Below are 23,182 nucleotides of genomic sequence, written 5' to 3'. Positions count from 1 at the left end.
ACTTCGGCAAAATGGTTTGCTAATGGTATTGCAACTGAAAAAAATGCAGCTATAATTTGGGGTGATTTTTGTGTTTGGAGCCTAACGAAGTGGCATTCATTTTATGAGCAGGGTTATCATTTTTAACACAGGTCCTCGTTTGGTGGGCTACTTAATAGGCATTTAACCAGTGGTTGGTCCCCACTCCTAAGGCTCTAAGTAATTTGCATAACCTTTTCCAGTTTCAGGAGGGGAAGCACTTTGCCAGGAGGCTTTGCCCTTTTATTATTGCTGAAAAATCCCAGCATCCTTGTTCAGAATAAATGAAACTGATCATCCATATTCATGTCCACAACTTACAGTTACGCATTTGGGAACTAAAATATTCAGAGACATTTCATCCCCACAACATGTTTTTTTAATAATGTGCGGAGGGTTTTGGTGCATGTGGTTATAAAAGTAATAGATAGGCAATTGGAAGAAATTTGGGAAGAATGAGAAAAATCACTCCTAATTCTACACCAGCCAGAGGCAATGAGATTAACATATTGACATATTTCCTTTCTAATCTTTTTTATATATTTTCCATAGCTGGATCCATACTCCCTTTGCAGTTCTGTGTGCTGCAGTAGGTAACACAGACAAGCCTCCTTGTGACTGCGAGTACCTCTGTGAAGGGCTGCAACATGCCTTTCACGGAGAGTGTTCTTCCGGCTGTCATACATATAGGACTGTCCGGGTCTGGCTCTCGTGGACCAAGTCAGAACATAGAAGTGCTGGCATCAAGCTCAGTGGGACGACTCAGGGCATCTTGTTCCCTTGGTGGGAAGAGTCTGACTCACTCCTCCTCCAGGGTAAAGTAATGGCCCTTAATGGTATCCATGCATGGCTCTCTCCCCTCCACCCCCATTGGGGGCAGTTTGATCTAAATATAACTTCATTTCCTCACTGGGGTACTGAGGGGACAGGCTCCCTTTTAATCTCCTGCAGAAGCATTTAATCAACACACAAGCCCATTTCTGGACAGAGGGCAGCTTTTCACAGCACATTAGTGAAAATGTTTGTCCTGTGTTTTATTTTATGGTAACTACAGGCTTGCAATGGACAAGGCATTGCCCTTGGCGCTTTACAAAGATGAACTTGCTTAGTCTTCTGAACCATCCTGTGATGGGCTAATTGTGCATATTATGTGGTTGGGCGTAATTTACCTATGAAGAAGGGATACCCAGATCTGAGTGCACATTGCTTTTTGGATGATAGTCCCATCCATTTTTTCAAGGAAAAGGCAAAACTTATCTTTCTTTCTTGGTTGTCATGGAAGTGGAATAAATTTTCAGGTCAATAAAGGGAGTTTCTCACATGGTCTCTCCATCTCTGGGCACTATCGTGGGCACCAAGTGTCTCCTGATGACAAGCTTCTCTTGCCAGGATTCATTCTCTTTTCCTGACTTCAACCTCGAGTTTCTCTAGAAGTTTCATGGCCTCAGATGTCTATGATGAATGCCTAGAGTGAGCCTGGATGAGCTACCTCACAGCCAGTGACAGAAGCCCCCTGGTGCCCGCCCCGGGCATCACACAGCTCCCCACTCTCTGTTAGTCTTGGTTTTCAGCAGGTGCACATCCTGGTGATCTTCTGCTCTGATGAACAGTGTCAGGAGGATCCTCAGAATCTGAGGGCAACTGGGCTGTATTTAAATACCTTTAAGGATGGAAAAGATTGTCTTGTAATTATAGGAATTACCCTTTGACCTGGGTATATGTCTTAGTTTTAGAGCCTGCACCTGGCATTTGTGAAGCCTGCACCTTGAAACAAACAGAACCACATAATGATTTCTGTTGGTGACTCAGTTAATTTTGTAGACAAACACAGGGCTGTAATTTACAAGTTTACTTTGTTGCTTTCCTGTCTTTGTCATGTGCCTAGAGACCAATGAGATAAATATTGTCACAGCTGTGAAAAACTGTAGCCCCTTCCTGTGCACCCGCTCTTCACTCACACCCAGGGAGCCTCCCCATTTGTTCCCATATTCTTCATGCCGTGCTTCCATTGCCGTTACTGTGGAATTTGCCGGATGATGGAGATGCAGCCCATCCCCCTCCATCCCACTCTCACCCCAGGTCATTAAGTCCTGATTTGGGTTACATGGACATTCAGTGCTGATGACTTCTTACCTACATTATGTTATTTTAAGAATTGTTCACAGTCAAATTATGTGTTGTGGTCATTTTCCCTGTATATTTATTTGTTAGGTTTTTTTTAAATTAGTTCAGCCTTTTTTTAAATGAACAAGTTCAACTTCAAGCTCTACTAGAGAGATACTCTATCAGTTTTCTGTCATTACCTTGAAAGTCTTAGGTTTCTGTCCATGTCAGCAACTTGAGAGAGTTTCCCTAAGAGGCCTCCATTTCCTGACTGTCAGCAGCCAACATCTTGGGATCTTGTCTCCATTCCAGGATGTTCCTTCAGGTTTGTCTCATGTTAGAATCCCATTTGCTTCCCTTTTAGGTGGATCCCATCTTCTGGTGCTTCTGGGAAGGCATTTATAGCTGAAGATGTCTTCCTTATTTGTTCTTTCCAAATATTGTTTTGGTTTGGTACAAGTTTTCACTGTATAACCCTGGCTGTCTGGAAACTCACTATGTAGACCAGGATGGCCTTGAACTCACAGAGACCTTCCTGCCCCTGCCCCCTGAGTGCTGGGACTGAAGCACAGCAGTTACCATGTGTCTTCCTCTGAACTGTGAAGGCCTTGCTTCCTCATCTTTGCCCCTTTGGTATGGACTTTAAGCCATTCAATGCCATCGCCTCTCCTGACCCTTCATTTGAAACTGGGAATGCACAGCGCCTTCGCATTGCCACCAAAGTGCGTAGATAACTGTGCCACACCACTGTTTGTGTCTCTGTGCTCTGTGGACTCTTAGCCTTCTTATGGATTGCCCAGAGTCTGGGGAAGACGCTACGTCCGGCATGGGATATCTTAGGGAAAAAACCCACGTACACTATGCTCTTATGTCTGCTAACTTTATTCCTCTATGACAAAATTCTATCAATACAGCTCCAGCTCTGTCAGGCATTCAGGGCAGGGATAAATCTAGATGCACCAAGCTCTTTGTCCGTCTACTTTATTTCTCTGGGATGAAATCCTGTCTACACAGCTTCAGTTCCGTCCTGACACTCAGTCCTCTTTGTCCCCTCTTTTACTGCCCTCTCACAGTCCTGCTAACAACTAAGCTCTTACGCTTCCCGCCTCATCTTCATCCTCTGTTTTTTCGCCCTCCATCTCTACTTGCTCTCTACTCCTGGCTCTGATGAACTCTACAAGAGTTCTGCCCTACCATCTACAAAACCTCTGTGTTCTTCCCTTCTCCCTTTTCATGCCTTTCTGTCTGCCTCTACAGAAAATGCCTGTCTCTTCTTCCTCTGGCCACAGGGTTGTCTGCCTCTTCAGGAATGTTGCTCCACCCTACCTTCCACCTTATTTGTTCTCAGTCAGTTGCTCTGGGGAGCCACTAGGCCTCAAGGCAAGGGGGTGAGCTTCATTTGCACAAGAAACAAAGCTAAGCATCTATGCCTGCTTGGCTCTGCCTATGTGACCTTATCCAAGTACTGGCCCAAGCAGGAAGTTCACACAAACATTCTATGGGAATTTTGAGCACAAGAAATTCATAACAAGGCACAGCTGAGTATTAAGCTGTGTAACACCAAATAGTCCATCCTAGATGGCTTCCTACTTGACTGACCCTTGGCCTGGTCAAGGTATGACTTTAATACACAGCTGGATTCCTTATGACATATTCTTGTGACTCACCACAATTCCTCTTTCCTTGTATAGTAAAAAAGGATGTTTAATTCTCTCTAGGGCAATGAATGATGTGGATTAATATTGGGTTTGGAGATACTGGCATAAATGATAAGTAATGGCCAGTAAATATTGATATATGATCAATACTTGTATCAATAATATATAATCTATATAGATGGCAAGCTGAGAGTTAGCTTAACCATCTAGTAGGTATATTTATATATAATTAAAATATCTCTGTCCCAAGAAGGGGGCAGAGGAATAACAGAAATCTGTCACACACCTTCTGTTCTAGGAAGTCTCCCAAAGTTAATTCCTTAGTCCCCTCTGTGTTTCTGATGACCCTGTCCGCTCCCCCTTTTCTAGCCCCCCTCCTTTTCTTGCTCACTTTGCTTCTTAAGATTATTTCTTAGCTTTAAACTGTCTGTCATTTTCTTTCTGTAGACATTTTTAAATAAGATTTTATTTTTATTTATGTATGTGTGTATCTACTTTTGTGGCTGTGTGCCCACAGAGGCCAGAAGAGGGCATCAGATGCCCTGGAACTGGAGTTACAGACAGTTGTAAACTGCTTGCCTGGCATGCTAGGGTTTGAACTCCAGTCCTCTGCAAGAGCAGCATGCATTCTCAGCCACTGAGATATCTCCCCAGTTCCTCTGATACATAATGCTAATTTCCAAGTTCTCTTTTGGACTTTACTCCTTTTAAAAGTAGCATTACATAATTTAATGAGTATGGTGTCTTTTTTTTTTTTTTTTTTTTTTTTTTGGTTTTTCGAGACAGGGTATCTCTGTGTTGCTTTGCACCTTTCCTGGAACTCGTTTTGGAGACCAGGCTGGCCTCGAACTCACAGAGATCTGCCTGGCTCTGCCTCCCGAGTGCTGGGATTAAAGGCGTGCGCCACCACCACCCGGCGAGAGCCGGGTACTTAAAGCTTGTAAAAAGAACATGAAAGTTGACTAATGTAGCAGCGGTTGAATGCCTGTGATCTTTACATGGGTGATAAAGGCTGCTATCCCATAATACCAGTGTCTTTGGGTAACTTATCTGTACCCAGACTGGCCTTGGGCTCACTGGTAGCTCACAGGGTGGTAGCCTGCAGCTCTCAGCCTTTTACCTTAGACTTTTGAGTGCCAGGGTGACAGGCCTGTACCACCATGCCAGGCTGTCTGAGGCTCTCGGAGTCTTGCAGAGTGGTGCCAGCTAGAAGCAAGGTTGGACCCATTTGCTTTCATTCTAAGGGCTGAAGAAAATTCATGAGGAGGAAGAAAGGAAGCCTGGTGAAGTTCAAGGTCAAGCCTTTTCCCTTCGGACCCCTGTTTCCTCCTTACAAAAGCTCTGAGGTGCAGCTTCCAGGCTTGCAGCCATCCATCCTTCTGCTCTGTCTCTCTGCTGCACCCCTCACAGAACACCTGTGATACAACCAGGCTGCTGGGAGGTCACTAATACGAGTCATATATATTTTCTTATTAGCTGTTTTAGAAACTTGTTATTAAAATTCAAATTTGGCCAGGTAGTGGTGGTGGTGCACACCTTTAATCCCAGCACTCCGGAGGCAGAGGCAGGCAGATCTCTGTGAGTTCGAGGCCAGCCTGGTCTACAGAGCGAGATCCAGGAAAGGCACAAAGCTACACAGAGAAACCCTGTCTCAAAAAACAAAAACAAAAAAATTCAAATTTAATGTAAACTGATTAACTGGTCGGTCTGAAGTGAAAACTCCACTTTGGCACCATATAAATCCCGAGAAGGAAGGGACATTTGCCACTTTCTTGTGTCCTTCTCTGTTGATAAATCTTCCTGTTCCTGTTAGTTGGTCTTTCCTGTTCTTGAACTTGGTACAGATGGAACCAGGCAGTGCATACTGAGGTCCCTTCCTGTTACAGTGCCTGGCAACAGGAAGTTCTTTACTACTGCCTGTGGCATTTAGTCTCCTGGATGGGTCTCTGGGCTGATGGATACAGTGGTTTCTACTCTCGGAACCTTACGAATAAATCTGTTGGACACTCTGTACATGTCACTTACTAGACCAGTGTACTCAACCGATTTTTGGATGTTTCAAAGGGACAGAATTCCTGGATAAACAAGGCACAGAGAGTGATTGTACCATGCCGGAGGTTTTGTGTGTTCTTTTTCATTGTCTGATTGTATAAACTCAGCTAAGCCCATTGCCACCTGTCTGTCTGCTTTCTGTTTTGTAGAGTCTGTGGCTAATTTCTCTGCTACTGTATGTCTGTCTGAGTGTGGGCTGTCTTTGTAATGGGACATGTAGAAGGAATAGAGGGAAGGGTGTTTTCAAATCCACAATCTTCGGCTGGAAACCTCTGCTAGGAGTCTACACTGGCTTTTCGCATCCTTGTTTCAGGGGCCATAATTACCCTGGTATTTCCTCTGAGTCATTTTTGCTTGATGGCTTTATAGAAACAAGGGTCCAATGCTCTTAGCCTTCCACTGCCATTCCAGAGACCATTCCTCACGTTCTATGTCACCAACAAAATGCCAAGATAATTCCAGCTTTGCATCTTTACCAGATATGGTGATTAATAGGCAGCATGATTGAAAAGCATAGTCTGTGGTATTATTTTTCTGACACAATTCCCCCAAGTTTTCAGAACTCCTAGTGTCATAGACTTTAGATTATGGGTTTTCAAGCTGATCTGGTTCAAGTCTCACAAATTTGATTGTGTTTAGCCTTGTAATATGCCCATGTATAACCTTGTAGTGTTCCAAACTTGGTTCCTAGGGGTTCTGCTTCTTTCTGGAGCTGTCTCTGCCATGCTAGCTTGAGTATACCTGGGCTAGGAGACATGGTTGAATACCTGGGTACCTGGAATTAGCAGTCAGGACAGGTTTCTCCAAAGAAGCAGTGCCCTGTAGTTAAAGCCCTGTGCCCTTGGTCTCCAGACTCCCCCTGATGTTTCCTCCTGTGCAGAGATGATATCAGGCCCAGCTCCTTCTCTGTTCACAGTTGTGGGGCTTTGCCTGCAGACAGACAAGACAGGCATGCTCAGTGCAAAGATGCCCTAGAGATGGCTAGAGATGGCTGACCTCCAGTGAGCTCCCTTGTTCTCTGCCTCCGTTCCTCTTGCAGCCGACCTCTCTGCCCCTCCCGTGCTGCAGAACTGGCAGCAAAGCTGCGATTCTCTCCAGGAATGCAGCGTCTCCCCCTGGAACAGGCTGTTCAAGCTGCAGTCCAGCAATACAGATGGGATTCTGTGACTGGCATTTGGCCTTTGTTTCTGAGCAGCCTAGAAGGATCCTTTGCTTCACTTGGCCAAAACCAAGTCATGGCTGACTCATATCAGGGGTTACAGAGGCAGGGGTGTCTCACAAATACTATTAACCTGAAGATTCTTTCGTCCCTGCCTCATAATATAACAAGGGCACATTATTCTGAATCTAGCAGTTTAGTATATTTTCCTTTGGTAAAGGTAACAAACCGTATTTCCAGATATAAATAACCACATAATTATTTTTACTCAACATTATTACTCTACCTAATATGTCTGTCTTCCTTACCCTGTTGAGTCCCCTTATGTCGTTGCTCTCTCAGAGACTGCACAGCGGTTGGGCTTCTGGGCTAATGACCAGAGCAGTTGTGACAAGGAGAAATGACACAAAATCTTGCAACATTAACAGAAGTGTCAAATATTTTTTCCAGGAGAGCAAACAGTGTAGCCTTGGCCAGCCGCACAGAGTATGAGTGCTGTGCTGTTGCCGTTCATCATCGGAACACCTGTATGGATGACTAGCCAGGTACCTTTCAGCAGTATTGGAAATCCTGCTGTATTGGGCATGTGTTGCATGCTTGGTAAGCCCAGAAGTCAGTTGTGTATGGTAGAATGCCTGGGCAGGTCCCTTATCCTATGTATTCGCTTGACAGGTGGTATGTGGACAGTGCTTAGAGCGGAATGGAAGCATCCACCACCCTGCCACCCCCAGCTCTGGCACGAACTTTGAGTGTGTGCTCTGCGCTCTGAGTGTATCATGGGGAGAGACCATCCCGTTGATCTCAGGATCCTCAAGGCACCTGGCTTTGAATACAACAAATCATTATTTGTTTTTCCTCTATTGTTTGAAAATAGATGCAAATTCTCTATTTTATAGCTAGAGAAATTTAGATAGCACACAGATTCTATCAGGACACTCATGGGAGGAAGGAGCCAGATAGATGTTATTGCTGTCATCAAGCAGTGATATGAGATCAGGGCAAAACGTAGTCCTGAGGGTTCTGTGGTACATGAGGAAGAAGTCAAGTTCAGAGAAACTGATGCAGAGAACAACTGCTGAGCTCCCTGGGGAGAGCCTTCCTGGGAAGAGGGCAGATGCCCGGAGTCAGAGAGGCTAAAACATATCACCACTGAGCATATTGTATCCTGTCTGCTCCCTCCCTCCACTGTGAATAAAAAGGTACCTTGTCATCCCCACCCTTATTGTCATCAGTCTGCTTTTGAAGCTCCAGCAGGCCCCAGCAGGGAGGTGGCTAACATCATGTCCTCAGGTCTTAGGTGAAGCATGCTCTGACTCAGGGCAGGATACAGGATGCTGCTGTAGGGAGGTGATGCTCAGTGCATGCTCGGGTCAGGATACAGGATGCTGCTGTAGGGAGGTGATGCTCTGCATGCTTAGGTCAAAATGAAGGATCTGTTGTTGGAAGGTGATACTCAGTTCGTGCTCAGGTCAGGATGCAGGATGCTGCTGTTGGGAAGTGATGCTCACTGCATGGATTTGAGAGATGCTTAAGAGAATAATGTCTGGGGTCTGTGGGTTGCTAGACATGGGAACTGGAGGAAGGAACAAGTGTCAGGGCACACTCGTAGACCCCTCTTGGCAGCTGGGTGGGTGACGTGGCTTTTGCAGAAGGGCTGAATGTGTTGGATGAGGCATGGTTAGAAACCATTGAAGCCTGTCACAAACCCATAGTCCATGCTATTTTGCTGCCTGGATTTTCCAGGTGTTCCTTCTAGAGTCACAGGTTTAGGCCAGGAAAGCTCAGCTGTCCACACCCTGCTGTCCTGACCCACAGGAGGTGTGCTAGGAACCTGTAATGCTTTGTTAACAAGGATCAGACCACTTGTTCTCAACAGCAAAAGTATAATTTCTAAGGTCCAGCCCCCACATCTTGGCTTGCAGATGGTGCCTTCTCCTTGTGTTCCCATATCCTAAACTCCTTAGAGGAACCAGAGTTGGGTGGATTGGGGCCCATTGCAATGGATTCTTTTCATTTTAATTACCTCCCTCAGGACCCAGCTCCAAATACATCACATCCTAAAGTTCTGGGGATTGGGTTTCAATTTAAGAGTTGAGGATTACCCAGTTGAGTCAGTAAGGAGGATGTCCTACCCTTGGTGACCTTCCAGATTGCAGTAAGCCAGGAGGTGAATTGCCTTTGTCAGCCTAGGGCTTGGTTCTTGCTCTTTTGTGGGGAGAACCTCTTAAGATAGGGTGAAGCTATGTGTGCACAGGGCACATGCACATACATGGATGTAGACATATCAGAGTTGTCTTGGGCTGGATGGAGAAGCTGCAGGTTCTGCTGTTTTCATTGGATAACCTGAGCAGTGGGAAGGACCCTCAGGCTACCCTGGTTGACATCCCATCACTGAAATTTTGGTGAAGAAAGACAACAGATGGGGTGTTTTGTCTATATTCCTCACTGCCTCTTAATGTCTGCACACATGCATTGCAAAGCAGACCGAATCCACAATACCTACTGAGCACCTTCTTTTGCAAAGAAATGTGCAGCTGGAGTGTATTCTTCCTGCACAGCACTCACTGTCCAGAGCTCCTGAAAGCTGGGGCCCCAGAGACCAGGTATGTGGGACATGACTAGACAAAGAGTAACAGCTGGAAATCCTTCCTGTGACAAACCACCACTGCCTGTCCTGCATTTATTTGGCCCAGCTGGCGAGATCTTTGAGTTTGCAAGTAACTGCTTGGAGTCTGCTTTATTGACTCCTCTCTTCTTTTCAATATGGCTTGTATTGAGTGGGTAGACTCACCCTGCTGCCCCTGAATCTTGTTCCTCAGCTTACTGAGGTTGTCCTGTTATTTAATTAAACTTTTTCCAGCAATAGTTGAGTATTTTATGATCAGTTCTCTTGAGGACTTGTGCCTTCAGGGAGTAGGGATTACAAAGGTCTCATTTTCTTTGACTAAGCGACATCCTGTCTTGTCTGTTTGATACAGAGAACATTAGTTTGCTTGTTCTTATTAGTCAAACAGTAAATGGATTCATAACCCGCCTGAAACCTGTTTGCAATGTATTATTTAAACAACCTCTGTAGGGAAGAGAAGATATTTTGAAGGTCTTAAAAATGAATGGCTTGTGTGTGTGTACATGTGCTCACATATGCATGTGTGTAGGTGCATATGTGTATGGTTGTACATGTGTGTGCATGCACGTAGAGGCCAGAGGACAAACTCAGGTGTTATTCTCAGAAGGCACGTATGTTTTTTGAGACAGTTTTCTTGTTGGCCGAGAGCCCTCCAAGTACAATAGGCTGGCCAGCCAGGGAATCCCAGGGATCATCCCACCTCCACGTTGCTAAGATTACAAGCACAAGCTAGTGTGTTGGGCTTCCTTCCGTGGGTTCTGGGCTCAGGCTTGGGTCCTGGTGCTTGCTTCACTGACTGTGTTATCTTCAGCCCTAATAACTGAAACAGCAGTTCACTAGTGGAATTTTGTCTTGTCTGCAGGCTACTGCCTAGTCAGGGCTGTCACCAGAGAAGAGAGGTCCGAGGACTGACAGCTGCTCGCTCACTTCTCGTTCTGACTTTTCTGTGAGAGGGGTATAGTCTTCAGTCGTTTTCAGCAGCTCCTTTACTCTTTTACACTCAGAGGGAAGACGGTGTGTTATGACTGTGATGTGTTATGTAGGTGTAAGCACTACATTTGTGTGGTGTCGGCCTATACCTCTGGCTGAGGTACACTGAAGTAAAGCACAGTGATTTTCCCCTCCGAAAATCAGTCCTTATCTGAAGAGGGGAAAATGGCTACAATATGGATAAAACTGTGTTCTTTGAAATAAAACAAGCCACCTGATTCTCAGTAAACATAAATGGTGGTACCTTAGAGTCCTCAGGAAGCCCAGAGTTCATCTCTAGGTTTTGCATACAGGGCTTTACCACTGTTTCTGGATGATCATGACAGTAGTCCATGCAAAGCTATTCTGACCATTCCTGTGTTGATCCTTTTCATGCACCATGCCCGCAGACTCTCAACTGGGGACAAACATAGCAGATAGGAGTCCAGCCTAATCAGAGTGTAACCTGTCATTGTGTTGACTATAAGCAAAGTGTCACTCAACAGATACAACTTGGAAACGTGGTTCACCAAAGGAAGTCAGTCACAACATACCATAGAGGGTTAGGACAAGCCATGCCTGCTTTCAGACTCCTTAGGGGAACTTGTGATGATAAGTAGAATTAATAATTGTAAAAGTGAAGTAACAGCCGTCTCCTATGGACGGGAGTACTACGCTAGATATTTGAAACCGCGGTGAGCACTGCCCTCCTTGGTACCACCTTCCCTCCAGATGCCTGGATGGAGCCCTGGGCAGAGTACCACCAAGCCACACCATCAGCCCCAGATGTTGACTTCGGAAGTCTCTGTCCTAGATCAGAGTGCTATTAATGGAAGTGCAGTTGTTCAGGAAGAGCACAGTTTGTTCCGAGCACAGTCTTGTTACACATTTTTTAATTGATGTCACTGGTGGTGTGTTGCTTTGTGTTTTTAAGTGTCTGAAGCACCTTTCTGTCATTTTCTCCTCTCCCATTTCTGTTTCTAAGAGTAAAGAGGGCCTTGGCATTTACTTTGTTCCTGTTAAAATTATATTTATACTTGTTTACCTAACGAGAGCTAATTTCAGCACATTTGTTAGTTTTTAGATATTTTGATTGTTTTTCTTACTTTGAAAGTAATTTATGCTTATGTAACATTCAGGGTGTGCAGGGACCTGGTGTGTGCCCACCCCTCTCCCACCTCATAGATGTCAGCACTAACAGATCTGCCATTTTTCTCTAGATATTTTATCTCCTGATGTTCTCTGTGATTTATTTTCAACACAATTTTGTCATTTCTAATAGCACCTGCCATCTCCTGTTTGCCTGGCCCTGCCCAAGGCCAAGTTCCCCCAAACTGTCAGAATAGAGCTCAGGTGTGTTGTTTTTGCTGGATGCAGGCTTTCTCTGTTCTTATCACTGCTTAAGGACACACCTGTTCACAGCTGGGACACACCACCATCCACAGCTGGGGTCCCAGCTAATGACACAGGGAACAGGTGTGCTGAGGGGTCTTGTGTGTGCTTCTTCAGGCTGGTGTCATTCTGGTGCCTTATTGAAAGTTTGAGTTGATATTTCCTGATAGCCCCGTGAGGAGAGCTTTAACATAAAATAAGAAAAATCTTTAAAAATGTTAAAGAACTACAGTCCGTTTTCATATATTGATCTTGTGGTCACACTGATTCCCGGTCCTGTAGGGTCCCGTCGGGTCCCGTAGTTATCTCTCACTTTCTGGTCTATATGCTGCTTGCCTCTCCTGCTGCACTGCATGGCTAGGTTTCTCCTTACACTCCATGGAGGGCTAAGAGCAGTTCTCCCTGTCCTCTCCCTTCCGTTCTGACTATTGAGTGCAACATCACTGTGTTTCCTACACATGTCCCTAGTCAGGCTAAGGATGTATGCCTCTTTTCCTACTTTGCTAAGAAATTTTATTAGGTAATATTTTAAGGCTATTTTGAACACAACCAAAATAAGAATAGCTTTAATATCCCTTAATAGATAGTGGCAAAAATAAATTGTAGATTTCTTGCTACTAAATCACAAGGTATCAGTGAATGATTGTGATATTTTCATTTGGTATTATTCTGTAAAAATCTATTTTGTAATATTCTATAATAATTATTGTAATCTTATGACAAAGTTTTGGTTCTACTATTTTGTATATCTTGCAGCTTTGCACATTGCTCTTCTGTTTTACTCAGCCCCACCCCAAAATCTAGCAACAGGCTTTGGGTTTCCTGTCCACAGCCTACACCTCACATCTATCTGCTTTGAAGACCCCCTAACTTTCTTCTGAGTAAATTTTTACATTTTTCAGTCTTTCCCTTCTTTCCTGCTTCTCTCCCATCCTTTGCATGTGCGCGCGTGCGCGCCCGTGCGCGCACACACACACACACACACACACACACACACACACACACACACACACACGCACACACGTCCTTTCTGTGGAGTGCAGAGCCTGCTTGCAGCATAGGAAACCCGTAGCCACGGCCAGGTTTCCGTTGGTTCTGTTTGTTGCTGTAGGGTCTGGTGCCGGCTTTGTCATCTCGGGTGCTGCAGCAGCAGCAGGACTGCTCTGGATAGCTGTGCCGAGACTGACCCAAAAGAGATTCCAGAACACACAGTAAGCACTTGTTAAACAAAGTGCAAATATTTTCCTTCAAGTTGACTTTCATAATCCATAATTTACTCCTTTATTTCTAAACTCAGCTAAGCATGGTATGTGTCCCTAGGGAATGCTTTTCTGCCTTCAGAAGTGGTGTGTTGATTGTCATGTGCATGCAGTGAGTGGATCACCACTGAAAAATGAAGAATTCATTATGTTGGTGTTGTTGAGGAGGGAGGGCAGCTAGTGTTCTGCAAGCCTTGTGTGCACTAGACTCAAGACGAAGTCACCCAGTGTGAATCCTTCTGGCTGTGCCCAAGCTTTCAGTATCATCACCTCACCCTCACATGTGGGGACCCAAGGCTCAGAGGACTCATCTCACTGACTCTTCCTCCAGTGTCTGAAACACTGTAAGAAAGGTTACACAGTACTGGAACAGCTTGGCAAGATGTGTCTGTAAGTGAAGAGGTTCAGGGAAGTTGGGCCTCATTATTATTGATTGGTTATTAGGAGATAGTGTGGTTTCCTCAAAGTAGCATCCTTATGCTGTTTGGGAGCACATTCCCTGTACCTGCACGTGACCCCAGCCCTCTACTGTAGCTGTCTGTCCAGAGTTTCGATTAAACCTTTCTGTTGGAATGCTCCTTAACTGTGCTGTGTAGCTGTTAACTCACACTCCAGCATTCCCTGTGTCTACTGGAGTAAGTGTATTGATGGCCATTATGAATGCACCTGAACATCAAAAATGGGAAATGTTCTCTCCCTCCATACCTATTCAATATAGTACTCAATATAGTCTTAGCCAAAGCAATCAAACAACTGAATAAAGGCATACAGCTAGGGAGGAAGAAGTTAAAGTACCTATTTGCAGATGGTATGATTTATACATTTACACATTTTATGACCCTAAAAACTCCAACAGGAAACTTCCACAGCTGGTACACACTTTCAGCAAAGTAGCAGGATACAAATTAACACACAAAAATAAGTAGCTTCTCCATATACACATGACAGACTGAGAAAGAAATCAGAAACAGTAGCCTCAAAATATATACCTATCTTGGGATAGTTCTAACCAAACAAATGAAAGACTTGAAGAAAATTGTAGAAGATGGAAAGATCTCCCATGGTCATGAATTACTAGTGTTAAATATAGTGAAAATGGTCATCCTACCAAAAGCAATCTGCAGATTCAACACAATTACCGTCAAAATTCCAACACAGTTCTTTACAGAATTTGAAAGGACAATTTCTAGCATTATATAGAAACACAAAAAAAGACCCAGGATAGCTAAAACAATCCTGAATTTAAAAAAATAAAAAGAAAGAAAGAAACAACTGTTGGAGATATCACCACCTCTGATTTTAAGTTGTACTACAGAGCTATAGTAATATAAACTGGTATTGGCATAAAAAGAGACACATTGGTCAATGGAGTTGAATTGAAGACCCAGACATAAGCCCACATACCTATGGACACCTGATTTTTGACAAAGGAGCCAGAAATACACACTGGAAAAAAGACATCTTCTACAAATGGTGCTGGTCACATTGGATGGCTGCATGTAGATGAATGCTTATAGATTCATACCCATCATCCTGTACAAAACTCAACTCCAAATGGATCAAGTGCTTCAATATAAGGTCAGATACCCTGAATCTTATAGAAGAGAAAGTAAGTAATAGTCTTGAACTTATTATCACAGGAGAAGACTTTCTGAACAGGACACTGATAGAACAACCACTCAGACCAACAACTAGTAAATGAGACTTCACAGAACTGAAAAGCTTCTGTCTGAGAAAGGACACCATCGCTTGGACAAAGCAGCAGCCTACAGAGTGGGAAAAGATCTTTGCCAATTACATAGCCAGGTTGATATCCAAAATATATTAAAAAAATATTTAAAAAAAACTAAAAAATCTGGGCATCAAGGAGACAATGTGGGCTGGAGAGATGGCTCAGAGGTTAAGAGCACTGGCTGTTCTTCCAGAGGTTCTGAGTTCAATTCCCAGCAACCACATGGTGGCTCACAACCATCTACAATGAGATCTGGCTCCCTCTTCTGGCCTGCAGACAGAACACTCACTGTATACATAATAAATAAATAAATCTGAAAGAAAGAAAGAAAGAAAGAAAGAAAGAAAGAAAGAAAGAAAGAAAGAAAGAAAGAAAGAAAGAAAGAAAGAAAGAAAGAAAGAAAGAAAGAAAAGAAATTTAGAAAAAAGAAGACAATGCAATTTAAAAAATTGAGTACAGAACTAACAGAGAATTCTCAAAAGAGGAAAATCAAATGGCTGAGAAACAACTAAAGAAATGTTCAATAACCTTAGTCATCAGTGAAATGCAAATAAAAACTACTTTGAGATTTCATCTTACACTAAAATCAATAAAACAAGTGACAACTCATGCTGGTAAGGATGTGGAGTAAGGAGAACACTCCTCCATTGCTGGTGGGAGTGCAAACTTTTACAGCCACTATGGAAATCAGTGTGGTAGTTCCTCAGGAAGATGGGAATCCATCTACCTGAAGATCCCACTATACTTGACCATAGACCCATAGGACTCTACTTCCTACTACAGAGATATTTGCTCAACAGTGTTCAGTGCTGCTCTATTCGCAATAGCCATAAATTGGAAACAACCTAGATATCCATCAACTGATGCATGGGTAATGAAAATGTGGCACATTTACACAATGGAATATTATTCAACTGTTAAAAAAATCATGCAATTTGTAGGTAAATGGCTGGAGCTAGAAAAAAAATCATCCTGAGTGAAGTAACACAAATCCAGAAAGAATTTATGGTTTGTATTCTACCATTAGTCTTCAGTAGACATGCTATTATCTGAGTAATCACAAGGGTTATGCATAGAGTAAGGAATTGGGAGTGAGAAGGATCTCCTAAGGAAGGAGAAACAGAATATATAGTTAGGAAGAGATGGGGGTTGGGGGTGACTGGAAGGGAAGGATTAAGTGGAGAGGGATGCAAGGGAGGGAATACAGAGGGACAGCTAACACTGTGGGCCACTTGAGGGGTGATATGAAAACCTACTAGAGTAGACGCTTCTTAAAATATATGCATATATGAAAGAAATATAAACAGAGTCGCCAGATCACAGAGGAGGCAGTGCCACCAAACGAAATCTCCAGTTCCAGGATTGGGTTACATCTAATTCAGTTGTTGGCCAAAGGGGCCATAGAAACCCCAGAAAAAGACACCATGACCATGGCAACTCTTAATAAGGAAAACATTTAATTGGGATTTGCTTACAGTTTCAAATGTTTAGTCCATTACCATCATGGCAGGAAGCGTGGCAGCATGAAGGCAGATGTGGTGCTGGAGAAGTAGCCAAAAGTTCTGCATCTGGATCATCAGGCAGCAGAAAAAGAGAGAGACACTGGGCCTGGCTTGAGCTTCTGAAACCTCAAAGCTCACCCCCAATGACACACTTCCTCCAACAAGGCCATACCTACTCGAACAAGGCCATACCACTAATAATGCTACTCCCTATGAGTCTGTGGAGGCCATTTGGGCTTGTAGTCATACCATAATGCAAATGGCATTTAGTCCAACTTCAAAAGCCCCCACAGCCTATAATAGTATCAACCCTGTTTAAAAGTCCAGGCTCTTCTGAAACTCATAGCAATCTCATAACTGTTATCACTTGTTAAATCAAAATGAAAAGATCACATACTTCCAACATATGATGGTACAGGATATATAATATCATTCCAAAAGGAAGGAAAGAGAGTATAATGAGAAAATACTGTACCAAAGCAAGACCAAAAACCAGCTGGGCAAACTCCAAGCTCTACATCTCCATATCTGATGTCAAGATATTCTTCAGATCTCCAACTCCATTCAGCTTTGTTGACTGCAACATACTTTCTCTTGGGCTGGATAGTAGCTCTCCTCAGCAGGTATCCCAGAACTCTGTCATCTCCAACATCTTGGGGTCTCCAAGGCAATCCAGCTTCACCTTCACAACTTCATGCAGTGACCTCTCTAGGCCTCCATGCCGGGACACCTCTGACATGCCTGGCCTCAACAGCTTTCCTTAGTCATGGAGCAAGATTCCATAACCCTTTTCTTATATTCTTGACTCTAAAGTCAGAGCTATGTGGTCAAAGCTGGTGCACACCTGTAATCCCTACACTCAGGAGTAAGAGGCAGGTGGACCTGTGGGTTTGAGGCAGGCCTGGTCTACAGAGTGAATTACAGGATGGAGAAACACTCTCAAAATAAAACCCAGGTTGCTGGGGCAAGAACATGGCCCCCTTATTCAAATATGTTTTCACCAGCTTTGTGTTTTCAGTGGTTTCCTTCACTGCCTAAGCTTGACTATCCTGGAACTCACTATGTAGCCCAGGCTGGCCTCAAACGAAGAGATCCACCTGCCTCTGCCTCTGGAGTGCTGGGATTAAAGGTGTGCACCACCACGCCAGGCTCTAAGCTTTTCTTTCATCCCTTTTCGTCAGTTGGAAATTTAGCTAAGTGGTACTTGCTCTGAGGTCACCACTCCCTTTATTCCAATTAGCATCAAGCTTTTCCTTAATCTGTTTACACTTCCTAGCACCCCTTTTCTCCACAAACTGTACATTTTGTATTTTTCCTTGCTCAACTTTCTCCTTTTCATTAGAGGCCTGCATAAGACTGGCCATTCACAGCACAGTCAATACTAGGGCTGACTTTGAAATCTCTGCCAAAGCTGTTAAATTTAGCCTCAGGCAGAATTTTTGGACAAGGGCAGAAAGCTCCCACAGTTTAAATCACCCTCAGCAGCACTGTCTTCCATGCTCCTTCCTACTAGTATGGCCTATTAAGCCCCACTTAGAGCATTCAGCGCTTTTTTAATCCACAGTCTTAGTGTGTTCCATGTTCCTCCAAACAAACAAAGCATGGTCAGACCTCTCACCAAAATACCCAAGTCCTTGGTATCAACTTCTTTCTTGATTAGGGTTTCTGTTGCTGTGAAAGGACACCATGACCATGCAGACCAAGCATTCAAATCTATGAGCCATTGGAGGCCATTCCTATTCAAACCACCACAGCTATTGCCAGGGCTATTCGTTGCTGTCCACAAACTGATAAGGCTCTATTGCTGAAGTCAATTACACACCTCATCGAACACAGAGAAGTCAAGCTCGTGCCTAATTAGGGCCTTCACCCCAGTGTTGATGGTACTGGCAGGTACATGGCACACTCACAGGAGAAAGGTAAACACCAACACAGCTAAACCCTGCAGTATACCGTGGTGACCTGCCCGCATGAAGTGCTGGTGCAATGGTGGCACCAATGTTGTAGGTTTAAGGCCTACCCCACGAGCTTGAGCCCGTGCCTGACACTCTTCAGGTGGTAAGACGCTGAGACTAGATAAGCCATGAGCCCAGAAGAAAACCAAATCCTACTGTTCTGCTAGAGGAACAAAGCAATGAAGTAATTCCTAATGACATTCTGCTGTACCCATAGCCAAGTGTCTCTCTCAGCCACCCTTGGAGAAGCTTCCCCCTGCAGTAGATGGGAACTAATATAGAGACCCACAGCTGGACAATGTGCTGAGAGTGGAGACTTTGGAACACTGGGTCCTAAATAGGATGTTTTCATCAGTCCCCTCTCCTGAGTGCTCAGGAAACTATGTGGAAGAGGAGACAGAAAGACGTGAAGAGCCAGAGCGGGTGGATGATGCAGAGGAAACCGTGTCCTCCATCACAGCAGGACTGATGAACATATGAACTGACAGAGACTGTGGCAGCACACACAGGGCCTGCAGGGTCCGAGCCAGATGCTGTCCCAGTACCGAGAGGGGTAGAGGTGGACAGGAGCTCCCTCCCTAGCCAAGAAGCTATCTCCACTGGATAACCACTTGCAGAAGCAAAATCAGTTTCTCTAATGGAGTTCATTGGGCATATAATATAAGCCACACTTAAAGGCAGACCCCTTCCCAGCAGCAGATGGCCAACATAAAACAAATTCAGTGGTTGAATTACAGTTCTCAAGAGTAACAGAACTTATAGAATGAATTCCCCTCATCGTGTGTATGTGTGTGTGTGTGTGTGTGTGTGTGTGTGTGTGTGTGTGTGATTTATTAGACTGGCTTACAGGCTGCAGTCCAGCTCATCCAACAGTGACTGCCTATGTATGGAAAGTACAAGAACCCAACAGTTGCTCAGTCCACAAGGCTGGATGTCTTCAGTAGCTTCTGAAATCCTAAAGAAGTAGTCTCTAGTGCCAGTAAAGAATGGACTTGCTAGCAAGGAGAGGGCAGGCAGGCAAAGAGAGAGCTTCCCTTTTCCATGTCCTTATATAGGCTTCTATCAAACGTGTGGTCCAGATTAGAGGTGTGTGTCTTCTTGCCTCGAAATCCAGATTAGAAGTGGATCTTCCTACTTCAAATTCAGCAAAAAAACCTTCATTGTTGGGTCCTTCATTTTTGGATTTTAGTTAGTTCCATAAGTTGATAACCAAAAATAGCCATCACAATGGTTTTTGTTTGTAGACATGTCTCATATTGCTTTGTTTGGACACTTTTTTGTATCTTACTGGTGTTTTGCTTGTATTTTATGGTTTCCAATTTTTTGCTTCTATGGTGTGTGTGTGTGTGTGTGTGTGTGTGTGTGTGTGTGTGTGTGGTGTGCGTGTGTGTGGTGGTGTGCCTTTTTTATTCTGGTTTGTTTTTAATTTGCGTATTTTTTTATTTTTAAATACATAGAGAAAGAAAGCATGGAGTTGGTGGGTGGGGAGGTGAGAAGTTTCTATGAAGAGATAAGGGAGGGAAAACTGATCAGAATATATTGTATAAAAAAATATTTTCAATAAAGAAAATGAAAATGCCTTAATGTTTTCTAGAAAAAAATACAAATAAATATAAAAGTGAATGGAGATGTTCTGTACATCATAGGGTCATAAAGTTCAAGCCCATGGATCAGGCTGACTGAGTGCCCTCACCTGAGACCAAGGACCCTTGTTCATGACCAGGACAGCTTGTTTCAAACTCTGATGGCCTTTTGGTTGAGCTACCTTGTCTGCTGTGGGCCAGTCTTAGAAGAGTGCCTGACTTGTTGGGACTTTAGGGTGGCCATCCCTGAGCATTGCAGCATTCTCCATCAGGGAGGCAGACTGACAGTGTCCCACAAAGTCTTCATAAAGAGAGTAGTGACTAATGGACCTTGGTCTGTGGAACACCTGTGAAGTGGTGTGAAGTGGTCCTCCATGTTCAAGGTCTGAGCTAGCAGGTTAGACACACACACACACACACACACACACACACACACACACACACACACAAAGAGCCAACAGAGCCTCTGAGGGGATCACCAACACAGGTGCATATTATCTGGGTTCAGCTGAAGAAGACACTTGCAGGTCCATGGTTACTTGCAAACCTAGATTCAGAACCCAGACCATTCATGATAAGTGAAATCCCAGCACCATTAGCAGAACCTCCTCCTGGTCCCTGTACTGGGGTAGTAGCTGCTGTTTCTCCAGCTGAGGTCAGTTAGCTGTGCACAGACTGAAGCCTCACTCTGCTGTGTGGTCCTCCAGCTGCCCCCAGGCAGGTTCCACTAAGGATAAAATGGCAGGATGCAGCTGCCTGGGTGACCTCTGAAGCTTCTGTAATAAGCCCTAGGGTCTTCTGGCAAAAAGCACCTCTTAAAAGATCTCTCTCTCTCTCTCTCTCTCTCTCTCTCTCTCTCTCTCTCTCTCTCACTCACTCACTCTCTCTCTCCTCCTCTTCCCCCCTCTCTCTTCCTCTTTCCCCCTCTCCCTCTCCCTCCCTCTCTCTCCTCCTCTTTTCCCCCTCCCCCTCTCCCTCCCTCTCTCTCCTCTTCCCCCCTCCCTCTCTCCCCTCTCCCTCCCTCTCTCTCTCCCTCCTTCTCTCTCTCCTCTCCCTCCTCCCCTCTCCCTCCCTCTCTCTCCTCCTCTCCTCCTCTCCTCTCCCTCTCTCTCCTCCTCCCCCTCTCCCTCCCTCTCCCTCCCCCTCTCCCTCCCTCTCTCTCCCCTCTCCCTCCCTCTCTCCCTCCCTCTCCCCCTCTCTCCCTCCCTCTCTCCCCCCTCTCCCTCCCTCTCTCTCCTCCCCCTCTCCCTCCCTCTCCCTCCCTCTCTCCCTCCCTCTCCCCCCTCTCTCCCTCCCTCTCTCCCCCTCTCCCTCCCTCTCTCTCCTCCCCCTCTCCCTCCCTCTCCCTCCCTCTCTCCCTCCCTCTCCCCCCTTCTCTCCCCCTCTCCCTCCCTCTCCCTCCCCCTCTCCCTCCCTCTCCCTCCCTCTCTCCCCCCTTCTCTCCCCCCTCTCCCTCCCCCTCTCCCTCCCTCTCTCCCTCCCTCTCCCCCCTTCTCTCCCCCCTCTCCCTCCCTCTCTCTCCTCTCCCTCTCCCTCCCTCTCTCTCCTCCTCCCCCCTCTCCCTCTCTCTCCTCCTCTCTCCCCTCTCCCTCCCTCTCTCTCCTCCTCTCTCCCCTCTCCCTCCCTCTCTCTCCTCCTCTCCCCCCTCTCCCTCCCTCTCTCCTCCTCCCCCCTCTCCCTCTCCCTCCCTCCCTCCTCTATTCTACACTCCTCTTCCACTCCTCCCTCTTCCCAGCTCTCTCCTCTCTTGCTCCCCCACTCCATGCTTCCCTGCTCCCTCCTTTCCCCTTCCTCCCTTTCAATCCCACATCCCACTCTTGCTCTCCTTTGCCACCCCCTTTCCTGAAAGAAGAGAAGAGGGAAGGAGAAATGATACCTGCAGTTTCCAACCCCTCGAATCTGTTTCTCGTGTTCATCAGAAGTAGAATCCTTGAATCGCTAGACACAGAACACCTGAGTGTATCTGGAAGCCTTTAACACATTCGTGTGTGACTCTACTCTTTGTGCCTTGTTTTTACCTGGTGTGGGTTAAGCACCTGTGGCGTTTGAATAGGAATGGCCCCCACAGGCTCACAGACTTGAATGCTTGGTCACTGGGGAGTGGCGCTATTAGGAGGTGTGGCCTTGCTGGAGGAAGTGTGTCACTGGGGTAGACTTTGGGGCTTTAAATGCTTAAGCCAGGCCTGGTGCCTCTCTCTGTCAGCTGCCTGCTGATCCAGATGTAGAACTCTCAGCTAGTCTCCAGCACCACATCTGCCTGTGGGCTGCCATGCTCCTTGCCATGATAATGGACTAAACCTCTGGATTGTAAGCCAGCCCCCAATTAAATGTTTTCTTTTATAAGAGTTGTTATGGTCATGACGTTTCTTCACAGCAACAGAACAGTGGCTAAGATGGCATCTTATCGGGAGAGTTGCACTTTTTTCTTTTATTTATTTCATTAGGGTCATACATGAAGAAAACATTTCATTGAGAATGAAATTCTGGCCTTACACGCTAACAATGCAGCTAACAGTGAATGGTTTGAAAGCAGAGACTCAAAGAGAAACAGATCGATCTGCCATCGTTGTGGCCACTTAAGTGAGCCCCTTAGATCTAATAATCCTCATCAGGCCAGGAGCAAAGAGTAAGTGTAGGCGGTGTGAGCCACAGCATCGATGAGGCGCTCACCTGGGACCTCCAGAGCAGAGAGGAGGGGCACCCTTGAAAGCAGCTTCCTTTGTGCAGCTATCATTTCTGCCATTGTTTCCTCAACTTCTGCCCCGAGTTCTCCCTGTTCCCACTTCACACTTGCTACTATGACTGAATTCCCTCATCTCTTCATTTCAACCTTTCTCATCTCAGATGCTCATGGGGCCCTTCCTAAGTGTGCAGTTTGATGGGCTGTTTAGATACTTGGACTCGTGTGTAATGCCCAGCACCGTGCAATGGGCACAGCATCAACTCCAGTGTTCACCCATCATTTTCAGAGATCTCAAAGCCATCTTTCCCTCTGCTGTGAGTCTCATCATATTTAGGAAGTGGACCTACTCTTTCCCATCATTTTTCTTATGCCTATGGGTTGTGACCTATTTGGGGGTCTAATGACCCTTTCACAGGGGTCATCTAAGACTGGGGGAGAACACAAATATTTACATTACAATTCATAACAGTATCAAAATAACAGTTATGAGG

The 23,182-nt window shown here is 45.2% G+C and overlaps 1 protein-coding gene across 2 annotated transcripts in view; it reads left to right on the top strand.

The window, feature by feature from the left end:
• Cpped1 (calcineurin like phosphoesterase domain containing 1) overlaps positions 1–23,182 on the top strand; it is a 109,563-nt gene that overhangs the window by 53,141 nt on the left and 33,240 nt on the right. The gene's annotated exons all lie outside the window — the stretch shown is intronic.

This window comes from Peromyscus leucopus, chromosome 8b, assembly GCF_004664715.2.
Source record: "Peromyscus leucopus breed LL Stock chromosome 8b, UCI_PerLeu_2.1, whole genome shotgun sequence".
Classification (NCBI taxonomy): domain Eukaryota; kingdom Metazoa; phylum Chordata; class Mammalia; order Rodentia; family Cricetidae; genus Peromyscus; species Peromyscus leucopus.
This window is presented reverse-complemented; position numbering and strand designations above follow the sequence as displayed.